Below are 15,372 nucleotides of genomic sequence, written 5' to 3'. Positions count from 1 at the left end.
GATAATCATATAATTTTCTACATAACAATTCCTCTATGTGACCCAGAATCGTTGGAACTGCTTAAGCTACATCCAATTCCTGCACCTGTTAATAGCACCATGATGATCATTAGGCCATGCAGCGACCTCATCGCTATAACTGCCCACAGAGATGAGTATTATACATTAACAGAACAAGAATGGGCAGCATGCACACCACTAACAGAAGATGAATTCTTATGTCCAAATATGCAGTCCAAATTCAATGCAGACGCAGCCAAGTGCCTATGCGAAATTTCACTTCTTAATAATATCACTCGTCCCAGTTGTACCGTGGACCCATTCATAGACAACACGTCGATGACACAACTAAAACACGGCAACCAGTGGATGTATACAATGTCACATCAAACTCAAATAACCACTGTATGCAATCAGGAACACTCTCGAGTAATATTGCAGGGCACCGGACTCATTAAAATAAGTCCAGATTGTACCGTAAAGTACAGGTCAATGTTCATTCAGGGACATCAAACATATTCATCATCCCTTCACTCATCATATACAGCCACCGCCAACGCTACAGAAATCAGTTATCCAGACGAACCAAAACATAGCAAAACATATCATATAAACTTCATTGACCACATCAAGAATATATCTGAGATTCAAAATCACCTTCATCAACAAGTTCTAACTGACTTGCCACTGCAACTTAACAACATCAAGAGACATCATGCAACAGTAGCTTACGCCGCCCTCATTCTTGCAATTGGAATTACTATAACAGCAGTCTACAAAAGAAGACAATTCATTAAAATGGAGCCAAGTCAACAACCTCCCATTGCAGCAGTCCGTCAAAATGTCGCGTCATCAGAATTTGTAATTTCCGTATCATAATATCCATAAGAAAATAAAATTCATACAAACATTTTGTTTGGTGTCTAGGTCAAGAATAACCAAACTACTGCATTTCTTTTTTAACAGCAGCAATTGACATCTGTTGTATCAGCACATCAAATTTCAGTTGAGCATGGCTCAACGACATTCACATTGCCTAGTATGATTAAGCACATAATGCATTAATGAAATTGTTAATTCTTCATATCGTATAACAATAATAACTCAGACAGTAGGTTATTGCAAAAAGCAAACAAACTAAATGTTCTACTTGAAAGTGCAAACGCAGATTTACTATCATTACCTAAAAATGTAAAAAATCAATGTTGTAGTACTGTTGTGGGGCAATGAACCACAACGTTTCTTTTCATAATAATTACTTTGTAAATTAAGCAATTTCTACAACACACTAGACACCAAACAAAATGTGCAATTTAGCAATAAGTTAGTATTTAAGAACCAATTTATCAATAAAGAATGTGAGAACTTGAAAAAGCCTTCTTGTGCATACACCATTTCCTCTCCGATTTAACCAAGTTCATGTGCTTGTGTTAAAACTACAATTTATCTTGGTGACACTGCCTTGATAAACGACATCTACAACCTCATCTAATTTATCTTGGTGATCCGCCTTGATAAACGACATCTAAAACCTAATTGAAGGACAAAACAGTCCATTCAATAAACAGTAGCTATATCCAAATCTGAACCGATTTCAATATAAATTGACATACTTCTTTCTACACCAAATTCCGTCACACATTCCAAATTTCAATGAAATTGGACATACATAGCATGTTTGATGCATAAAATACATGAAAACAACCGAAAATATATATGGGAGCTATATTCAAATCTGAACCGATTTGAACATAATTGAGCATACTTATTTTTGAATCATTTTCCGTCACGCATGCAAATTTTGGAGACTATATCTCTTACCGCTCTATAGATATTCACAAACAACTTTTAGATTTTTTGGAGTTACCTCTGATTCCGATGCTATATCCCCAGATCAACGTGGAATTTCAAAGATTTATATAGCCAATGTTACTTTCAGGCGATGTAGCAATATTCTCTGAAAATCTTTTTTTCAAACTATATTTTTGCAAATTGTCGCGGATTTTTCGCGATATCTAATAAATAAAATATGTCAGATCCTTCCTTGTATAAATATGAACATTTTGTAAAATCGGTTGTAAATTGGACGAGTTTTTGATTTACGTACGAACGTCATTTCAGTTTTATATAATAAAAAAAGAAGATGGGTCTACGACCATTATTTCGATGCGTTACAACTTTTTGGCCAAAACCAACCAACCCCATATGGTGGTGTAGGATATAATAAAAGAGAAATAACATTACTTTTTTCGTCAATGCCCATTTTATCGCTAGGAGTTTTAGATCCTAGTTGTGACGGAAGCGACAAATCAGTTAGGGCCGCAAAAGTGGAACAGTTTCTTTAGTCATTTTTATCTTTTCGGTTAAAAATTCGACTGTCGCAGCAGACACCACAATCGCTTTTAAGTGACTGTTTCGTCAAGCAGACGATAGAAAATGTTTGCAGGGTTATTGTATGTTTGAATATGAATTCGATCGATCTTTTTCCCAGTAGAAAGTGTCTTGAAGACAACATTGACGAATCGTTTAAGACAATGATAAATCCCTGAAGACACCTTGCAGACAGCAATGTGAAATCATCGACGAAATTTTTACACAAATGTCCATGTGTTCATGCAAGACAACTTGAGCGACAGGGTAAGCGAAGTTGCCACTGAAGACAACATCAAGGAAAAAACTCCCTACTTTCGTTAATGACAACTTCGATGGCTAAACCCCCAACTTTTCGTCGACGACTTTTCCACCGACATAGTCGTGTAACTTTTCGTTGACGACATATTACATTACATGGTCAACAATATTATCTTCGATGACAATAGAAGGGTCGAATCCTACATTAAATCCCTTGGAATATTGGAAAATGTCATTTAGAATGTGCACATATTTTATTCAATTCATTTCAATATAAATAATAATTACAAAGTGACAAATCAAAAAACAAGGATATACATATGTTTAATGTATAGTAGTAATATTCATTGTTTTCTAAAAAGAATCTTTTAATAATAACAAATAATTAAAAATAATGAATAATGAAAAGAAAATATATTTAATAATGTAGTACTAATTAACTTTTATGAATTGATGTTACACTCTTTCAATATTTTTCTCGAATTAGTTTTATTTCTTGTATTTTTAATTCTTTTGAATGAATTCCTTAAAATACATATGAACTCCTCATACGTAAGTCCCTCGGATTTAACTGCTTCTGTAAATATGAAGATGTTTTATATATTGTAGTAATATTATAAAATACAGTATTTAGTAATATTATAAAATACAGTATTTAATAAAATACTTACCATATATGTTAGATACAAAGTTTATATACATTTTCAAAGGTTTTTTGTTTTTGGTACCTTCAAAGTTGTAATCCATTATGATCTTTTTACCCAGAATTTTGTCAATACCTTTCACGGAGTATTGAAGCAATTTTCTCATAATGCCATCCTATATAAGTGATTAAATATACATAAATATTGTCAACATTAATTTAAAATACACTTACTATTTCCGCTCTTCTCTCCGTTTGCAAAACATTTTCTACTTCTTTAAGACTATCCTCCGAAGAAATTGGAAATATCGATTGCGTAGCTTCAAAAACTCCCAAGTTACTCCGCAGTAAAACATTATTCTCCGCCAATATTTTCGCTAATTCTTCCTGCCGCTTAACAATCTCTTCCAATTTTAGTATTACACTGTGCAAAATTTTTGAGCCAATCGCGTGCAAACAACTTCTGTTCAGAATTTTATGAAAGTAGAGGACCAATAGGCAAAAACCATATTTGGGTTTTGTTTTCTAAGATCGGGTTCGGTTTTTATGGCCTCATCTAAACATGGTTAGAGATAGAATTTTTAAAACAAATCGGGGCTGTATCTCTGAAACCAATACGCATCTTGTGTTGACATCTGCAGCAAACTTGTAGATAAGAGCAAGAAGAAAATATTTGTAGGAATAGTGAACTCGAACAACTGAATTTATTGCCTCAAATTTTATAATATATCTAAAAATTCTATAATTTGTGTATATTTCGCAGCGTATCTTCCAAAATGTTAAATTCTTCTTAATGTTACCTTTTGGGAAAATATTCTCTGGAATGAAATACACAACTCTTCAGAACATTATATTATTGTAAAATGCCTCTATCGCCTTGTTTATAGTAAATTTTTCAACAACAACTAGGTAAATATTTCAATAATTCATTGAAATCCCCAACATGAGGATAAACAGTAGGGCTATAACCAAAAAAATACCACCACATAGCCGTGTAGAGCATGGAAAACTATTATGAAATACGGTGTCAATTTTTCTCTATCGCGAAAAAAGTTTCCGCACCAAATGCATGGAAGTTCAGAAATGCATTTTTTAATTTTATCTGTTATAACAACATATTTGCTTTTCATTAAAATTTTTATTTTTTTGTAATTTAATGTGGTGGTATTTTCGATATCTGCAAAAAAGTGCAAAAAGTTATACCCCTAATAAACAGCCTGTGTGAACATTGTTTGAAATAAGTTTTGTAAAAGGTGTGTTATGAAATACCACTTAAACAACGTGAAATAACCATTTTAAAATTTCAGAATGTTCTGAAGAATTAATTGTCACATTATTTGGAAAATTTTTAGAATGGTTACTTGTTTCAACTCCCAACTGTTTAGTTGTTACTGACCAGAATTTCAGAAATTATGTAAACTTTTCTATATTTTAACGGGTTTGATGCGCTAGATGCAGCTTTTCCTAGTTCATCAGTTTGACACGTAAGATCTACTACTTTACGGCTACAGTATTGCTGAAGACTGCAAAGCAAAATTCTTATTAGTTTCGGAGATAAAGGCCCGATCACTGGAAAAAATTCTCATTTTAGGTCGGTTTAGATGAGGCCATAAAATCTAAACCCGATCTAAGAACACAAAAACCAATTAAGGTTTTTGTAGTCTCAATATGTACTTTCAGAAAATACCCATTAGAAGTTGTTTGCATTTCCAGTGTTGCACAGTGTTATAGTTGATATAGATTGTGTATTCACATTCATAGTTTTATATTAAACTAGCTGACGCGGTTCCGCGTTGCTGGCCCGTCGTTTTGGATTTCCGTGTAAGCCTTTGTAATCTATTTACAATTTATCACTTAAATATTGATCCCTCTAGATTTTCGAACCGCATTGTTGGCCCGTCGTTTTAGTGACCAATGCACATTATCGGTGTTGTACTGTATTCTAAAATGTGGAATTGATCGCGCTTTCCCACCTATTGGAGCCCGGGTTAAAAGCGTTTTTGTAGTCAAGCTTACTAAAATTAAGGATATTATCTATAATTATACATTTTTGAAAAATTGGGTTGAGATGACCATTCAAGATCAAGACAGTAAAAATCATATTATTGCAAACGTTTTTTAAACAAAACGTTCAAAAATAAATTTCATTTCACGATTTCTTAAAAAAAATTGTGGGGGAGGTACCCTGGTCACTCCACAGACCACTATAAAAAGTAGTTAAAAACCTATTCTCAGACCTACAAACTCCACATACAACATTTCATCAAATTCGGTCCCGCCGTTTCGGAGGAGTTCAAAGCCGAACACCGTGACAGGAGAATTTTATATATATATAGATTATAATTATTTGATCTAATGTAATAACTATTAAAAATACAAAAACAAAACGATATTTTATTTATACACAATTGTGTAACATTGGCATAACCAGAAATTGTTGTTTATACGGCAGGCACATCATTTTGCACTTACATCATGCAGGTACATCACAGGAACTGAAGTTGAGTTCAATTGCAACAATAAATTGAACTCAACTTCAGTTCCTGTTCCATTGATACTGTCGACGAGTGATATACCCAATTGAGTGGATGGTATAGGTAGGGAATAAAAATTCTGAAGAGCTGCTATGTTAAACCCGTATATGTATAATATTGTCTACAATGTTCGTTATTTTTATAACTGATGTCGAAGAATCATCATTTTGTAACTGTTTGCGGAGCAATAAAAAGAAATAAAAAAACCAAAAAAAAAGAAAAACACCAGTATCAATTCTTTTATAATAATAAAAATGAAAAATCCTTTATTAAATAATATTGTTCGGAAAACAATATCTTTACCGTTTATTTACAATTGGTGTTCTTCGGTGGACGAAAATCCAAAGAGTAGTGAAGTATAATAGTAACGAGTAAACTAGGTGTTGCAAAGTGCCGCGAATTTAACTCGTTAGAATTTGACATCTATCACTTTGTGCGAATGCCCAAAGTTGCATTTGGGTTAGAGATGTGCAAATTCTTACGGCAGAAGAAATTAAATTTGCTAAAATGCGGAAATCATTTGGAATTAAACATTTCTCGGCCACCTTGGAACATACAGCGTTTATGTTAGTTATGAATGTGTCTATATATATGAAAATTCAAGGGTAGAACCGTCAATGGTGAGCATTTGTTTTCAATTCATTTATTATTCATTTTTTCATAAACAACTGACTCGGATAGTCCATGCCAACAAACATTGGCGCTACAACTTCAACTTACATACAACAGGGCCCAGTTATAACCCACCCAAATATAGTGAGTTGAGCCAACGGAAAACCCGGGTTCGAGAAGGTTTGCATCTTTATGATTCTGGGGTAAACCTCAGACCCAAGAATGAGACCTATGTGTCCCGCCCTATAGAACTCGGGATCTGCTAATTGTAGACCAGCGTATCGTTCCTTAATACTCTCTGGTGCTGACGTCGAAGGTTTCACGATATCTCGTAACGGCGCAAACACCGTCACGTTTTGGGCCCGTTCATATAAAGACCCCACGTTTATTTGGGAGAACATGCCATGTCCCATTGGCACCACACCCAACTGAAGCTCCTCCGCAAGCGACTGGCAGATCCTACTGTGCCCCGAACACGAGTCTAAAAGAGCCCTTACGGGTATTCTTCGCTCACCTATATGGATGTTCACAATCATTGTTGGGGTCAACGTCACGGTTGGCTGGAAGGAAAGCAAAGGAGCGGACATGGGGATGGGATTTTGGAAGGGAGTGAAGGGAGATATTTCGTTGTTACAGGATGGGACAGAAGGATGTGAACGCACATTTCTGCGGTTTGGCCTCCTAAGATCCAGATTTTGGGAATTGTTTGTGGGGTGTAGCAGAGTGTGGTGATCACGTTGGCAGATCTGGCTTCTCTTTGGGTTCCGACAATTCCTGTAAAAATGGTCCACATTAAGACAGTTCGAACACAACCGTTTGGACACCACGACCCGAACTTTGCCCTCATGGGACAAACTTTGAAATTTACAACAGTCACGAAGTTTGTGACCGTGATTGCAGAATGCGCAGCGCTGTTCGCTTCTTCTCGAACCTGAGTTTTTCCGAATAGATACAGTCGACGGAGCCGACTTACTTTGGTCCGCGGATACGGAATTCTTCAACTGTTCACCCGAAGCCTTTTGTGCAACCTCCCGGATAGGAGCGGCTTTCGTGATATCTAAATCCAAGCGAGAAGCGCGAGGTGTGTGTGCAGTCTCCCGGATAGGAGTCACTTCGGCTCTATTTGCCTTAAGGGCACTACCATCATCTACTGTAGGACTGTAGGGTAGCGGCAATCTTGCTCATATTTTCCATTCTATGAAAAAAGAGAGATGCAGCGATAATATTATAAGAAACAATTACTCGTTGCCCAGAATGACTAACTTGACTACCGGTCGTCTTACAACACCGTTTTCTGTGCGGACATCCGCCACGAGTACGTGTCCGTCGACACCCGGAAACACGTTGATAACGCGACCTATTTTCCACGAAGTGGGGGGTAATTGCTCATTACGAATAACGACTAAATCGTCCGTCTGTATATCGCGTTCCGGATATTTCCACTTATAACGTTTATGGAGACCTTTCAAATACTCTTCCTTCCACCGGAGGCAGAATTGTTGAGTTAAGTCTTTCATTTTTCTAAACCGGTTAACGATATGCAAGGGAGATTCATTTATTGCTGGCTCCGGAGCAAGAATAGGAGATCCTATCAAAAAATGTCCCGGAGTTAGTGCCACTTGAGAATCTGGGCTGTCGTTCATAGGACACAGAGGCCGCGAATTTAAACATGCTTCTATCCTACATAGAAGTGTTGACAGTTCCTCAAACGTATATGTTAAGGACATACGAAGATACATACAACAGCACATACATACATATGTAGTTACAATTATTAATTTTATTTACATAGTTTGCTAACATAGCATTTCTTATTTTATTGGTAACGTAAAACTTATTTCATTTAAGTTCACTGCCCATTGCTTACTTTAGTGTCAACATACCGTTTAATTTAATTTCACGGTCATTCGTTCGTTAGCCTTTGCAATGTTTTAAACTTCATTAATGCACATTTATTTACCTCTATTGCAAACATAATACTTCACCTAGTTATAAGTTATGTATGTCAGCAGAAAATTAATCTTAAAAAAAAAAGGCTATTAATAAAGAAAGTCAGTCGTCTTTTAGTACTACAACCAACCATTTGTTCTTAATTATTAGTCGACGGTTTCCTTCAAGTTTATGTGCTTGTAAGGAACAATTAAAAAGTGGATCCTAAGTGCCAATTCAAGTTCATGTGCTTGAATGGACTAACACTAGATCCTAGTTAGATTAACATTTTTTGCTGACCCCGACGTGATAGTTTCGGTTTAAGTATAACGTGTCGCGGATATTAAATTCGAATCCTCGTGTCCGCACATCTTTGCTGATTCTATAATCAACCTCAGATACAACAGATCCTTGCAGATTCAGCACGCCACCTCAGACACAACAGATCCTTGCAGATTCAGCACGCCACCTCAGACACAACAGATCCTTGCAGATTCTACACTCAACCTCGGATACAACACAAATCCTTGCAGATTCTACTCGCAACTTTGGATACATCGCATCCCTCGTGCTAGCCACACGCATTTTGAATCAAACAGAAGCGTACCTTATTTCAAAAAGGACGCAAACCGAATCATCGGTAAGGTAACCAGACGTGACACGACACGTATCCTGGAATTTATTTAAAAAGGGCAGTTGCTCACCGTTCAAGTGGAGAGGATCCAATAACCCCACAAGTGGTTTCGGAAACTTTTACAAAATATAATCCATTAAAACCCCACAAGTGTTTTTGAAAAAAAAAATTTAATTATCAATGGCGACAGTACAAGAACTCATAGCCCTGCAGGAAGTAAGGGGCAGTAATTTTGATAAATTCGTGGCGACAATTAAAAAGGCTCCGCTTGAAAGAAGAACGGAAGAGTTCTACGTAGGAAAGCGTAATGAGCTAGTGGGGCTCTGGCAGACGTTGGAAAAGGCAGAAAACCAGATCCGCAATGATCCATCTTTGCCAGAGGACGACCCATACATAGCGGAGAATTTACACAAGAACATTGGAGAAAAGTTTAGTTCAACGATGGGCTATATCGAGGCGGAACTAGACAAATTGAAGTCAATTCAATTTTATGGAATCAAAGAAGAGACGATCAAAAAGTTGTGGAGTCAAATCACAGATTTGTACGACGAAATTTGGCCGCAGATTGAGGACCCTTCCAGAGTCGGGCTAGATCAAGATAGCTACGATAGCCTAGAAGATACGGTTCGACATAACCTAATTGGGCTGGCCGTCCTGAAAGACGAATGCTCTGACAATGCAACAACCGCACCTCTACTGGGAAGTAACTTGGCAACATACAGCGCACTTCCGCTACCGAAGGTAACAATCCCTCAATTCAATGGGGATTGTTTGAAGTGGCGAAAATTATATGAACTGTTTTTAGATATGGTTGACAAACAGCCACTCCCCAACGTCCAAAAAATGTGGTATCTCAAAACGAATTTGTCGGGCGAGGCTGACAAACTCATAAGCCATCTAGCCTTGACAGAGGAAAACTACAAAACAGCATGGATGTTGCTTCAAGATCGTTACAACAATAAACGGATTCTTGTTTCAACATTGGTAGAAAAGATTATCAACCAGCCAACAGGAATCTCATCTACCGCTTCAATAAAGGCTCTGCATGACACCACGAGGGAATGCATGCTAGCCCTGAAAAATTTGGATATCGACACTTCGTCGTGGGACGCTCTACTGATCCAATTGATCACGAAAAAATTGGATCAGACGCTGTACATACGATTCATGCAATCGTTAACAAAGCCGAAGGAAGTCCCTACCATGAATGAGCTATTTGCATTTTTGGAGCTGCAATTTGAGTCGATGGAATCAATTGGAAAAGTGGCAACTACTCAAAAAGGTTCAAGCAAAACTGTTTCGTCCATAGCATCAGTGGAGGATAACAGCAAATGCAGCCTATGCAAAAACGGCCACCATCCCATCTATCGTTGTAAACAATTTTTGGCAATGAGGGAATCTGAGAGGCTCAAATGGGTACAACAACATAAAATGTGTACGAACTGCTTTAAATACGATCATGTATCGAAAGCGTGTACTTCTAGTAACTGCAAAATATGTAGTAATAAGCACAATACTTTACTACATTTGCCAAGCAAATCGAAGACACCTTCAATAGCTTCGAATTAATCACCAACCACAAGGAATGATGCCGCACCAGCCAACACAGCTGCAATCTCGTCAGCATCAGTCGAAGATCAGAAGAACGTAATTCTAGCTACTGCTAAGGTTATCGTCAAGGCTGCAAACGGTATGTCAGGCGAATTTAGAGCGGTACTCGACTCGGGCTCACAAGTGAACCTTGTGACTGAAAGGCTGATAAAAAAGTTATCACTTAGAACCAGAGATGCCTCATTGGCCATTGAGGGAGTTGGAAAGACTCAAAGGAAGGCTTATCATAGGGTGAATGTGCAGATGTTATCTAATAATTCTGAATTTTCAACTGATTTGGAGGAGTTTGTTTTGCCAACAATTATACCAGCGCAACCGAATCACGATCTGGACATCTCTAAATGGCAGATCCCACAGAATATTAAATTAGCGGATCCCAACTTTAACACGCAAGGAAAGGTTGATATTCTACTTGGAGCAGAGTTCTACTTTAGCCTAATGCAGCCAGGTACAATAAAACTCAGTGGCACTCAACCCATACTACAAAAAACTGCGCTCGGCTGGATTGTTGGCGGCTTAATAGAACAAACCTCAACGGACGCCACACCAGCAGCGTTGACATGTGCAATTTTCGACAGTGAAACTAGAACCACTAGAACAAGCTCGAGGAAGTAGAAGCGAGTGAGAAAGTAATGTCTCCGCTAGAGAAGCTGTGTGAAACTCACTACAATCAACATGTTCAGACGGATGAATACGGTCGTTTCATTGTCAGGCTTCCTTTCCGAGAATCTCCAACTGCATTGGGGAAATCACATGCAATGGCGTATAACCGATTTATGAGCCTGGAACGCCGGCTTCTACAGAAGGAAGACATCCGAAGTCAATACATTAAGTTTATGCAAGAATACGAACAATTGGGACACATGCAAAAGATTGACGTGGGGACGGTATCAAACCCAAAATATTTTATCCCGCATCATTGTGTTCTCAAACCGGATAGTACCACAACAAAACTAAGGGTCGTATTTGATGCATCCGCAAAAACCTCATCAGGTTGCTCGTTAAATGATTTGATGTACACTGGGCCAACTGTCCAAAGTGAACTTTTTTCTATATTGCTGCGTTTTCGATTGCCAAAATTTGTCTTCACCACAGACATTGAAAAGATGTATAGGCAAATACTACTAAATCCTGATGATCAAAAATATCAACTGATTATATGGAGAGAAGATACGACGCATCCTGTTAGTTATTACAAATTGAATACTGTGACATATGGCACTCGTACCGCGCCTTATCTTGCTACAAAATGTTTGCAGAAAATTGCAGACGACAACATGGATCGTTATCCACTTGGATCAAAGATGCTCAAGGAAAACTTTTATATGGATGATGGGCTCAGATGCCGACAGCTTAAGTGCAGCCCTTGAAACTCAAAAGGAATTGATAGCTCTTTTGAAGCAACATGGTTTCAGTTTAAGAAAATGGTCTTCGAATTCTCTTAGATTGCTGAAAGATATACCACATAGCGACCGAGAAGTCAACTTAGATTTGGATGAAAATATAAACAAAACAATAAAAACATTGGGGTTATATTGGATGCCTCAAGCAGACCAATTTTGCGTGAAGACAAATATCGACCATCATCAAGCAATATCAAAGCGCTCAGTTGCGTCTGAACTTGCAAAACTGTTCGACCCTCTTGGTCTACTGGCTCCGGTTGTTGTGAAAGCAAAGATATTTATTCAACAGCTGTGGCAGTTTACATTAGATTGGGATGAACTATTACCAGAGAAACTTTGTGCTACTTGGAAAACATTTCGATGTGAATTGGAAGGTCTCAACAACTTCAAAATACCTCGGCATGTATTTTGTGGGGAAATTCCGACAAAAACACAATTACATGTGTTTGCCGATGCATCTGAAAGAGCTTTTGGCGCAGCTGTATACATCCGATTTCTTACGAATGATGGCCGCGTAACGGTGCGTCTTATCTGTGCTAAATCCAGGGTGGCTCCTTTGAAGCAACAAACATTGCCTCGACTGGAACTATGTGCCGCAGTAGTAGCAACTCAGCTAGCTAACAGAGTAAAGGTTGATTTAAGGCTTCAAGACCATCCTATGTTTCTTTGGACCGATTCGGAAATTGTACTGGCCTGGATAAAATCACAGTCAACTTTATATAAGACTTTTGTTGCTAATAGGGTATCGATTATCCAAACATTAACCTTACCAGAACAATGGAAACACGTACCATCGAAAGAAAATCCAGCCGACATTCTATCGCGTGGACTTCAACCATCAGATCTGGCTAAATGTTGATAAAAAATCTCCGTGACGTGCAGACGTGTTTCATACAAGCTCCAAATAATCATATTGTATCTCGGTTAAAACGCCAGTTTACGAACAAATAACTCTTCAACAATTATAAACTACACACCCTGTGCCTTATAATTCCAAAAGACCCTTTGTGCAAAGTCTTGTGTCGCTTTAACTTGTAAATCAAAATTGCATTTATTAAACAGCAAAAAGAATAAATACAAGTCAAGTGAGCAATTATATTTGAGAGCACAATCTACGTAAACAAAAGAGAGCAATTGAGCATTGAAAACTAAGGAAAACGTCAAGTGTCAAAAAGTGTTTTACATCTAAGAAAAGCTTTTTCACGGAAAACAAATCTGTTAAAACTGTTAATGATAACATTACAATAACAATAGCAATCGAATACTCAAACTGCGCCTAAAAGTAGGCCACAGATTTCCACAAGAATTTTACAAACAAATAAATACCAAATTAAAAATCATTTCATTACACCCTGTGGTAATCCAAACCGTGTTTAAAATATACCTAAAATAAAAAAAAAATATATGAACAAAAAGAGTCTGATGTAACTCAATTAAATCTAAATTTTGAAAATGATACAATTATACGTGACGCGCGAGCACCTAAAAGAGATAGAGAGAGCATTATACAACGCTTATCTAAGACACCACGACTCACTGATTCGCCTCTTCGAGTAATGCAAATACTTGATGATAGTATTGACAAACTTGCAGACCGACTCATGCAGAAGTTTGAATCTATGTTGAAGCAGACTGAGGATCGTATACTTTATGAGTTGGATACAAAATTATCCGATATTAGAGCTGACTTAAATAATGTCAATCGAAGAGTAGTGGAATTGGAAAAAGTCCATGATGAAGTTGAATTCTTAAAATCAGAAGTTATGGAACTTAGAATGCAAGTTCTTAAACAAGAAAATTCACATGTATGCTGTGAAATTCGTATTAACGGTATACAAATACTCTGCCAATGAGAACTTGGGAACTGTCTTTGGAAATATATCAAGCTCCGTGGGCATAACTACACCTTGCGTGAAATCAATTCATCGTTTGGAGAATCGAAACAACACTAAGAAGATAAACTCGCCAGATGGTGTTAGCATCGTAAAATTCTTGTCACCCTACGACAAGAACTTTTTCCTCAAATCGCTGGCTAAATTTAAAAAGCTCAACAACAACAAGCTTATTCTGAATTCTATTGGGTTTAGTTCGAACAACCAATTCTATGTCAATGAAAATCTGTCGAACACAAATTATCAGTACCTCCAAGACGCGATACATCTTAAAAAAGCGGCTTACACATTTCGTGGTCTTGTATATGTTAAACGGAATAACAGCAACGAACCCATCTGCGTATACCATTCAAGAATTCTCGATGACTTTCGTCGTCTGGGTGAGGAACCTTGTAATGAACCACAGAACTAGCCGTTGTCTTCTCACCATAATATATAATATAACATTATGCTTTTATCACCTATTTATTCACTTACGTATTATTTTTAATTTTCATATAACAGTGATTACTTTACCAATATTTCTACTTCTAATAATTGCAAAGTGGATGCTACTTCAAAATTTTTATCATTTTATATACTTTGTTGATGCCCTTTTTCCTCCGTTCATACCTTCCGATGACTTCTTCGGATAGCGCATTAAGATGTTCCAAGGACGTTACTCAGAACCTAGTAAGGATTCTTGCCAAGCAAAAAAATGGTATTAAAATATGCCACATTAATGCACAAAGCATAGTTAATAAAATCGACGAATTTAGGTATGTCTTTCAAAATTCTAATATTGACATAATATGCATATCGGAAACATGGTTAAATTCGTCAATTTCTAATACTTTCATAAACATGCAAGGGTACTCTGTATTCAGGTCGGATAGAGAAAGACGCGGAGGAGGCGTTGCTGTTTTTGTTAAATCCACTCTGAATGCAAAGCTTTGTCTTAAATCAAACACAGGGGACGAAATCGAGCATCTGTTTATTGACTTGAAATGTCATAATACGAGAATGTTAGTAGGTTGTATATACCGTCCTAACAATACCATCGAGTTTAGTAATTTTCTAGGCATTCTGGAAACCCTTAAGTTGGGATACAATGAAGTAATTATCACAGGCGATTTTAATTCTAACATTATTGTTGACCCATTTCTAAAGGACAATTTTTTTTGTTAATAATCTAAATAACGTTCTTTTGTATGATCAGCTCTCTGCTTCCTGTTGTTCGAAGCATGACCTCATTTTTCTGGCCTACAATATAAGGATACACACACAGGAAGAAACTTGCTACTTTAGGGATTACAGAAACGTGGACCTCTGTGACCTAGCAAACAAATTTTCCCAAATAAACTGGAGTGAACTGTACACTATCAGTAGCGTCGATCGCCAACTCGAGTTTCTTCAAAAAACCTTCTTTACCTGTATAATGCAACGGTTCCAATTAAAAAAAAGCGTATTATTTCCAATGCTAAGCCCTGGTTTAATTCCTATA

The 15,372-nt window shown here is 37.1% G+C and overlaps 1 long non-coding RNA gene across 1 annotated transcript; it reads right to left on the bottom strand.

Annotated features, from left to right (window-relative positions):
* Positions 1–2,866: 2,866 nt before the first annotated feature.
* LOC141386733 (uncharacterized) lies at positions 2,867–5,289 on the bottom strand. The gene is made up of 3 exons (XR_012408428.1): positions 3,509–5,289; positions 3,303–3,450; positions 2,867–3,208 (listed from the first exon to the last, which is right to left on the bottom strand). It is a non-coding gene; the product is annotated as an uncharacterized lncRNA (long non-coding RNA).
* Between the last annotated feature and the right edge of the window lie 10,083 nt (positions 5,290–15,372).

This window comes from Musca autumnalis, unplaced genomic scaffold, assembly GCF_047663935.1.
Source record: "Musca autumnalis isolate F117 unplaced genomic scaffold, ASM4766393v1 scaffold_1, whole genome shotgun sequence".
Taxonomy (NCBI): Eukaryota; Metazoa; Arthropoda; class Insecta; order Diptera; family Muscidae; genus Musca; species Musca autumnalis.
This window is presented reverse-complemented; position numbering and strand designations above follow the sequence as displayed.